Source organism: Podarcis filfolensis (genome assembly GCF_964270895.1).
Source record: "Podarcis filfolensis genome assembly, chromosome: 7".
In the NCBI taxonomy this organism is placed as follows: domain Eukaryota; kingdom Metazoa; phylum Chordata; class Lepidosauria; order Squamata; family Lacertidae; genus Podarcis; species Podarcis filfolensis.
Genome location: NC_139603.1, coordinates 44,248,337 through 44,257,077, shown reverse-complemented (window position 1 = coordinate 44,257,077; position 8,741 = coordinate 44,248,337).

The window sequence follows — 8,741 nt, the reverse complement described above, 5'->3', positions numbered from 1 at the left end:
GACATTTCTATACAGATAGAAGACAATGTTCTGAGGGGGTGGGGAACCTCAAAAGCAAGTTTCTTTGGTGAATGGCTCCGCCGGGGTTCATTTTAAGAATCATAAAAAATATAATTTTCATAGCTTGACCTCAACGCAGTTTACCCAGCTCCAAAAAAATAAATTACTGGTTCCTCTCTCTCTTTTTTTTAATAATAGCAACGAAGTATCTTTGTCACAGCTGAGTTTTCACAACTAGGTCACATTTTTAAACAATGTAATAACAGGTGTATGGGGGGGCAGAAGTAAAGGAAGGGTTGGAAGAAGAGGTCCTAATGCATAGTCCAAGGCAAGTGCAGGCAACCTACAGTCATCTGCAAATTTTCAAAAGCCCTCTGCGAGAGATCTATTCAGACATCTGGCAAGTGTTGCCTCCCTCTTCTGATATCTTTGGTTCTGCCTATTGCTGGCATGCAGTCCTGGACAGACTGCCCCAAATGAATGTGACCAAAAAAAAGTTTCCTCCTGCCCCAAGGGGTCTATAATCTCCTTGAGATCTTTTATTTATTTTAAGGGTCGTTAGGAATGCAACACACGGGATGGGGAGGCTTAAGCCTTCCCTCTCCAACCACAATCCTGGGGGAAATTGGGTGCCCTGGGGAAATTGTTAAGAGTTAGGGGCAAAGGCTTGCATTGCTACCAGTGAACCATGGCTGTAAGAGAGACATCTTTCCAGGAAAGTTGTGGCCCTGGTGAAGATCAGACCCTTAAATAAATTTAAAATGTAGTTCTCAATGACACATTGAGCAACACATGTAGTTTGGCCCATACGCCTGCCTTTGCCATCAGGGGAGGTGGCTAACATGCTTTTTGTTGAAAGGGTCTGCATTTATTTGGGTAGGTTCCTAGAACTATCCTTCGCTCAGTTCAATATGCAGCCACACAGAGCTCAACATTTCCCTCTGTGTTCCTGATCCTATCAGTGTTGTGTGATGATCCATCTGTGTTTTGGCAGTCATGCACATTCTGGGGTGAATAATAATTCTATAAAATTTGTTTCGCCAATGTTAGAGAGAAAACTATCAGAATCCGATTCCATGTGTTGCTCAGTAACTGTGTTGAGCTCTGTCCATGAACTTTTGTCAATACTTCCATCGGTGAAATTGTTGGTTTCAGATGAAAAGCCAGCTAGCTTTCTTCCTGCAGAGCAAGCTTATAGTAGTTACTAGCATTCATGCTAGTAAACTTAAACAAGGGGAAGAAATTATTTTAAAAAAATAAAACCATAACAACAGTAATAGAAGAAGAAAGGTACAGAAGGTGAACAATGACGAAGGAAAGTAGACTTAAGATTACTAAAACCAAAAACCAAAAAGAAACACCCAGCCCAGCCGGCATGTTGTCTAGAAAGGCTTTTCCTGTCTTTAGTCTTAACATTTCTGTCTGTTCTCTAATCACATATTTCAAAGGAGCATACTTAGCTCTGTTTTTGTTTCCATGAGTATGATAACCAATTTCCTGAAGTGTTGATGATTTCTGAAGTAAAGAACTAGAATTCATTTACCCTTCTGAACCTGAATGTTACAGATATTAAATTCCTGTACATCAGCAGTAGGGAACCTGTCACCCCCGCCCACAATGTTGTTGAGCTTAGATTCTCAGCATGGCCAATAGTCAGGTATGATGGGAATTGTAATCCAACAACATCCAGAGGGGCACAAATCCCCATTCCTGCTCTTCACAAACCTCCTGCTCTCCGACAACCTCAGCAGCCCAAATAAGTTGTTTTTTTAATGAAAAATATATGCTTCATTTGCCTCTCTTACATTGAAAATAGTAAATACAGTCACACAATTCTGATATGAAGGCCTTCCCATTGTAAGGTTTTCATACAACAAAATAGGGTGTTTTATTGCCTTTTATGTGAACAGGAAGATGGGAGAATCACAGTGTGCTTACTCTTTATATTTTCAGGGAAAAGTGAGTAGAAGAAACTGACTCCTTGCTGGCCCTAGACTTTTTCATGAGTGACTTATTAGTAACAGGAATCTTAATTGTAGTAAAATCAAGGCATTCCTTGGTAATTATTAAATAACTTTAGAACATGTTCTGTGCTATATTAAGTTTTCTTGTAATACACAACAACTCGTGTAATACTGTATAATGCAAAAATCTCACTACCACTGCTCATAAGCAGAAAACAATGCTATCACAAGGGCAAATTTACCAACATAATGATGAACTGAGCTTTTAGCAAATAAGGTAATCACTGTTTTCAAACAGAAACTCTTGTTCAGTAAAGTACTTTGCTCAATGCTGAATTGCCTAATCAAGTTATTGTTGTATATTCCTGTACCAATTCATAGATCATTTTCTATGCACTTACGACTTGGTCCATTTTAGTATATGTTTAGCAGCACAGATTGCCTCAGGACAACTAAGCATTTGTTCCATGTCTGAATAATTGTTTTTGTCATAACTTTTTTCTGGAAATTTTCTATCCAAGTAGCAAGCTGCCACATAAATCAGTACTGACCAGTACTGACCACAGCTCTTAACCCTTAAGAGCTTGTTCCAAGTACATCAGCATCAACAAGAAATAACTTATGGTACCTATGACACTGTCCGCTTATCATTCTACTTAGACTACATAGGTTGTGATTTACCAATCTACTGATGCTTCAAGTACCCACAAAAATAAATGGCATAAACTAGATCTTTCAATGTTGAATCAATAGATACTTTAGTAGTTGGATTCAGGGCTCCTTAAAGAAGTTCCCCAATCTGTTTGCTCCCTTCTCTATTTCAAAAAAAATGGTGCCTTCTGCTAGGCTTTTTCCATGCTTTGCAGAACTGTCCCTGTTAGTTGATGTACCACTTCTCACCTTCTAACCCCACTTTTTCAGCAAAGCTTTTATTTGGTCATCATAGTTTGGCTTTTCTCTATACTGTCTGCTTACTTACCAGTCTAAAGACTCACCCAGTCCTCTGCACTGCTTTGCTGAGCATCGTTCTGTTTCTTCAATATAACCTTACATATTTTACCAGGAATTAGATTCCTCTGACAAAGAACCATGTCATTCTGTGTCTTTCATCTACTATGTGGCTGGTTCTATCTAAAACATGGGAAAGGCATGTTCCTTGTTTTCCCTAAGGCACCAATTAGGAGCCACAATATCAAATAAGTGAGTCTTATGCTAAACCTCACATTGATGTTCTAGGGATATTGATCTCAGTTAATGCAAATAATATAATATACAGTGGTACCTCGGGTTACAGACGCTTCAGGTTACAGACTCCGCTAACCCAGAAATAGTACCTTGGGTTAAGAACTTTGCTTCAGGATGAGAACAGAAATTGTGCTGCAGTGGTGGGAGGCCCCATTAGCTAAAGTGGTACCTCAGGTTAAGAACACTTTCAGGTTAAGAACAGCCCTCCAGAACGAATTAAGTTCTTAACCCAAGGTACCACTGTAATGGACACACATCCTTTCCGCTTGTGACCTTATTAAGCTCTAGGTTGTTGCATGTTTCTCCCCAAGCTTGTTTCATAATTTATTTGTTTTTACAATATTTGTCCCCCACCCGCTATCCATAGAGGCAATGTGAATTTTGCAAACCAAACTAGCTACAAAGATAGAAAACAAAGATGCCAATCCTAAGAACACTTAGTAAATTAATGGATTTAAAAAGTGAAGTACACAAACTGGAGAACAAAGTGCTAAAAACAACCTTGAGAAGGCTGGAAAACTTGGTTGTATGATTCATTACCCCAGATGCAAATGGCTTCTTATTGACTGAAACACATTGCATACTCATAGGCCTTCATTATTACCATTACTGCACACACTAAATGTAGATAAACATTGAAAGATTCTCTGCAAGTAACTGAAGCTGAACACTCCAAGTAGAAGGGAAATGAGTGTTTTGTTTTCTGGAAAATCCTTTTTACCCGTTGGATTTGTACTCGGGACTTTATTGAACTTCACTGGTGTACCCACAGAACAAAAAGGTCCGGATGATTTGACCATATGAACCAAACCACAGAGGAAGAAAAAAGTGTATATTTAGTTATAATGCATCAACATTATATATAAAAAACTAATACCATTTACATGCAAGTAGAAAGTCTCCTTTTGTGCTGTTGCTTTATTTATGGAGCTCTTGTTCCACTTCTTTTGCACAGGAACATGGTCCAAGCACCACTGCATCCCTGATATCTTTAGCAAATGGAAGCAGAAAGAGGCACATGAACTCGTCTGCTCACCAGCGTATGGACTGGAGATATGCATTTGAAAGAAACCCAGGGCCCTTGCAAATATTGAATAGAATCCAGTGCTAAACTGCTTTGAAAAACTAGTGATGTGTAACTTTGTTTCTGCTTCAGTGAAGCTTTAAAAAGTTATCTTGGATCACTGAATCTGCAGACAGATGTGTAAGGGGGGGGGAAGCAAGGTTGACAGGAGGAAACTGCTGGCTGCCTTTGAGACAGAGTGAAAGCTGCCTTTTAAAGCCCAGAGATTTGCACTTCTATGTTGGCATATTAATTCTCAATATAATTTGCAATGAAGACTCAAAGAACACCACAGTGAGTTTACACTGAAATGCTCTCAAGTGCTGATGCATCCATTTGTCATGTTTGAAACAAATCCTGGTACTCACTGGCACCAAAAGGATGACTTCTGGTTGACCTCTTCCATCTGACTGCAAGCCTTTTCAAAGATGTGTCCCATGGTTGAATTCCCTGGTATCTGTCTTCCTCTGTTTATCACCGCTTTCCCAATGCAGTTAGACAGCTTGCGCTGCAGCAAAAGCTACAGTCCTAAGCAGATCACATTTAAATGGGGAATTTTTGGATATAAATGGTTGGTATATGATGACTAGTCTTCCTTGTCAATATAGCTGTTCATGATCCAATACAGACCTTGCCTTTGAACTAACCTAGGAATATTGCAGGGGACTGGGGAGATTTAAGCCCATTGAGAGTAACTGAGTATTCTCCCACCCGTAACATGTATAAACTAATTACTCTGTAGTCCATCAATCATTACTCTCCACTATAAGTTATGTGGAGTCTTACAAAGCTTTCTGTCCATAATGATTGCTTTGTTATGGGAATATAATCACACTGTCTCTGATCAAACAAGAGCGAACGTGTTGCTTCCTTTTGAGAGATATCTACAAGATCAAAGCTTGTGTGTAGCCATCACATAAAGTAGTGCAACCACAACACCAATCTTCACGTTGCTGAACTAGCTTGTTAGTGTTGTCCCACAGTGAAATATTGGACTGTCATGAAATTCAAAATTCTGTATTCTGCATTAGGCATGCAAGCTTTCAATTTCTCCAGAATTCATTATCATTCTGCATGATAAACAATGCTGGGAGTGGAGGGAGAAGAGAAAGTTGGGTTGTTCTAAAAAGCCATGAGTCTGCATATTGTAGGAGTCTTAAATTGGAATGTGGGACGTATTCAAATAAGGCTTTGTAGGTGCTGTGTAGATTTCAGGTTGTACCACGACCATTTGAGAAGAATAAACAAATAATGGTTGATTCCCCATCTTAAGAATTTTTGCTTGCTTGCTTTTACTAATGGGCTAACATAGCAACATTCTTTTTTTTATGACTATCAAAGTTTGTCATGGACCTATTATTCACTACAGATTATACTTTTATTCCACAAACTCTGCATTTTGTAGGGTGCGAAAGCACATGAACAAAGCCTTTGTGCACACAGTTCAAACATGTGGGAACCACATGTGCAATTCTACTCCCTCTCCACAAATCAATTGTACATTATTGGTAGACTGTGGAAAAAGGTTTCCAGTGTTGTTTGTTTGTTTTTGTTTGTTTGTTTTAGAAAACTCTATAGTTTTTCATATTGGGAAAATTCCCCCACAGATATATTTGGCTCCAGCTTACACTTTCTGTCTAATTGTGACCATTCCTTTCTAGCAGCAATGGTCACAAGCAGTTGTGGTTTTGAGACCAGTGCATCAAGTCTTTGAAGTGTGCTTTAAGAACTTATTCAAGTCTAGCCCAGCTGGGAGTTAATACATAATTTGTTTCCCTTTCATTGCCTGAATTAGTATGTTGTGTTATAATGTTGAAGATGAGAGAGGTTCAGACACCACCGTGCACCAGCAGCTGAAGTTTGAGCTATACAATATATTTTATGCTGAAGACAAGAATAGAATTAATGGATCTATTCATTTGAAATAATAGGGCAGAATACTCAATGGAAAATCTTTAAGATCAACCTATATATAGCATGCCTTCTACTATTAAAGTTCATTTTGATTGCTAGCAGAAGTTGTTCTACAGATGCATCATGGGGACTATGCAAGTAAAATGTGAATTCAGCCAGCTACAAACACACAGTAAACTGTGATGTGGACAAGCCAACAAATTAGAAAATAGAGATGTAGCAATTGAGGGTGGGGAACTAGACTCTAGCAGCAGAACATCTTTTATAGGCTCAGTTATTAGTTATATACTTACTGTTAGAGGCCACCCCAATCTTTGCAGAGTGGTAACAAGATTCCAGGGGTCTGGGCACTTAACCAGGGTTTGGGTTCCTTTAGAATGAGACACAGTGGATACTATGGTGTCTTTAAGAAATATGCTTTATTTACACATATTTACATCTGAGTTTTATGGAGGGAATGCAGAACATTACACCCCAAGAGTGTTTCTTGTTGCTCTTTAATAACTTCAGCAAGCTTGGGTCTAGAACTGAAGCCAGCCATGCTTTTACTAAATTAAGAATTGTGGGACCTGCAGCCCACAACTCATAGTGTTATGTTCATTAAAGTCGTTCATTGAGGGCTCATCTTGTGTTTATTTAATCTCCTCCCATTACACATTCAACATCTTTCTCGGTCTTGGGTTGTACTTTTGTGTTTTGTCATGTTTATTGGTATCCGTCTGTCTCGGGAGACAATGAAGAAGTAACCCTCTAATTTCTCTTTCCTTTACAACTGGGAATGCCACTGTGATGGTTTTCTTTAGTTATGGTTTTGGTCCTTAGCAATACATCATTGGAGCCAAATCTCTTGTGGTGTGGAAAAGCATTGAGTTAGTTGTCCTGGAATGCTAATGCTGTGCATATGCTGCAATCTGAGGCTGCTACAATGGAATGAATTGTGAAGGAATTAAAACAGTGGGGCAAAATCTATTTGTTGTTGTTTAGTCGTTTAGTCGTGTCCGACTCTTCGTTACCCAATGGACCAGAGCATGCCAGGTACTCCTGTCTTCCACTGCCTCCTGCAGTTTGGTCAAACTCATGCTGGTAGCTTTGAGAACACTGTCCAACCATCTCGTCCCCTTTCACCCCCTTCTCCTTGTGCCCTCCATCTTTCCCAACATCAGGGTCTTTTCCAGGGAGTCTTCTCTTCTCATGAGGTGGCCAAAATATTGGAGCCTCAGCTTCAGGACCTGTCCTTCCAGTGAGCACTCAGGGCTGATTTCCTTAAGAATGGATAGGCAAAATCTATAGTGATGTGCTATTTGCCTTTTTATGCTGTATGTAGATCCTCGCCCCAATGCTATTTTCTGTTTGCAGCCTTTGTTGCTTCTGTTGTGTGTATGCCACTGTCCTGATGTAAGTTCCCTTTCTGCCACAGTGCCATACACCAAATTCCTTTTTGTGTTTTGAAGAAGTGCCAATTTCCCCCACAGCTTCTAAGCTACTTAACTACTGCACCATTCATTGGTTAATGTTTACTTCCTGCTTCAGCAAACCAGATCACAACACAGAAATGATGTCAGTCCTCTGAGCTGAAACAGATCAAAAGTTGCATATAAGAAACAGAAGCCAACTAGAAGAATACAACATCCCTTTTAAATTAAGGCTATGTGAACAATAAACAGGAGATAGATATAAGATACAGAAAAAGTAGCTTTAGAAGCCCTAGAAAATTAACATTAATTGTTACCATAACATTGTAACTTGCTCTTTGAAGATTTAATAAAATTGCCATTGTGTTCTATATTAAGATGCGAAAGACAGCAACTTACGGTAATAAGTTATCTGGTGGATTGCTTTTTTCACCTGTGTGTCATGACTATTATTTCTGTTGTGAAGAGCAGATTAATCATTTCTATATCTTCTAAGTCTGCATGTTTTGGAGACAGTGGGCGCCTCCTCACTGTCCCTATTTTGTGGAAGTGGTTCATGTGCCAACCAGAAATTTAGGTTTGTGTAATTAAAATGGATTAAAGCACTCTGTCCTGCTAGTGTAACAATCCCACCTAAAAAAACCAGACTTTATGCAGATAAAAAAGTGATGGGGAAATCCTCTGAAAAGTGTGGGATGAACTATTGAGTGTTAATCTTTCTACTTGCCCAGAGGATACAAACATGCCCTTAACCTGCTTTTTAGATGTTACATTTGATAGTCCATTTAAACAATCTGAAGAAATCTAAACTTTTTTAAATTTATTGCAGCTAACTGAATACAGTAATGCTAGCAGAGGAATAACCTTCCAGACATACACTGTAATTTGTAACAATAATCCTCAAAGGCCTTAATCTCAAAAGACTTCTATTCATGAGTTCGGATTTTTACTTCATAAGAACGTCAATTTATCAATTAAGCACATCTGCTTCACAAGCAAAACAAGGTGTAATATTTCAAAGTACAAATGCCTCTTTCAACAGAATCTCTCAACGATTTATTCATCAACAATTACCTGAGATGTGGATTTCAAAGAACATATTTTCTTTATCTTATATCTGCATACTTTCATAACCGCCATGAC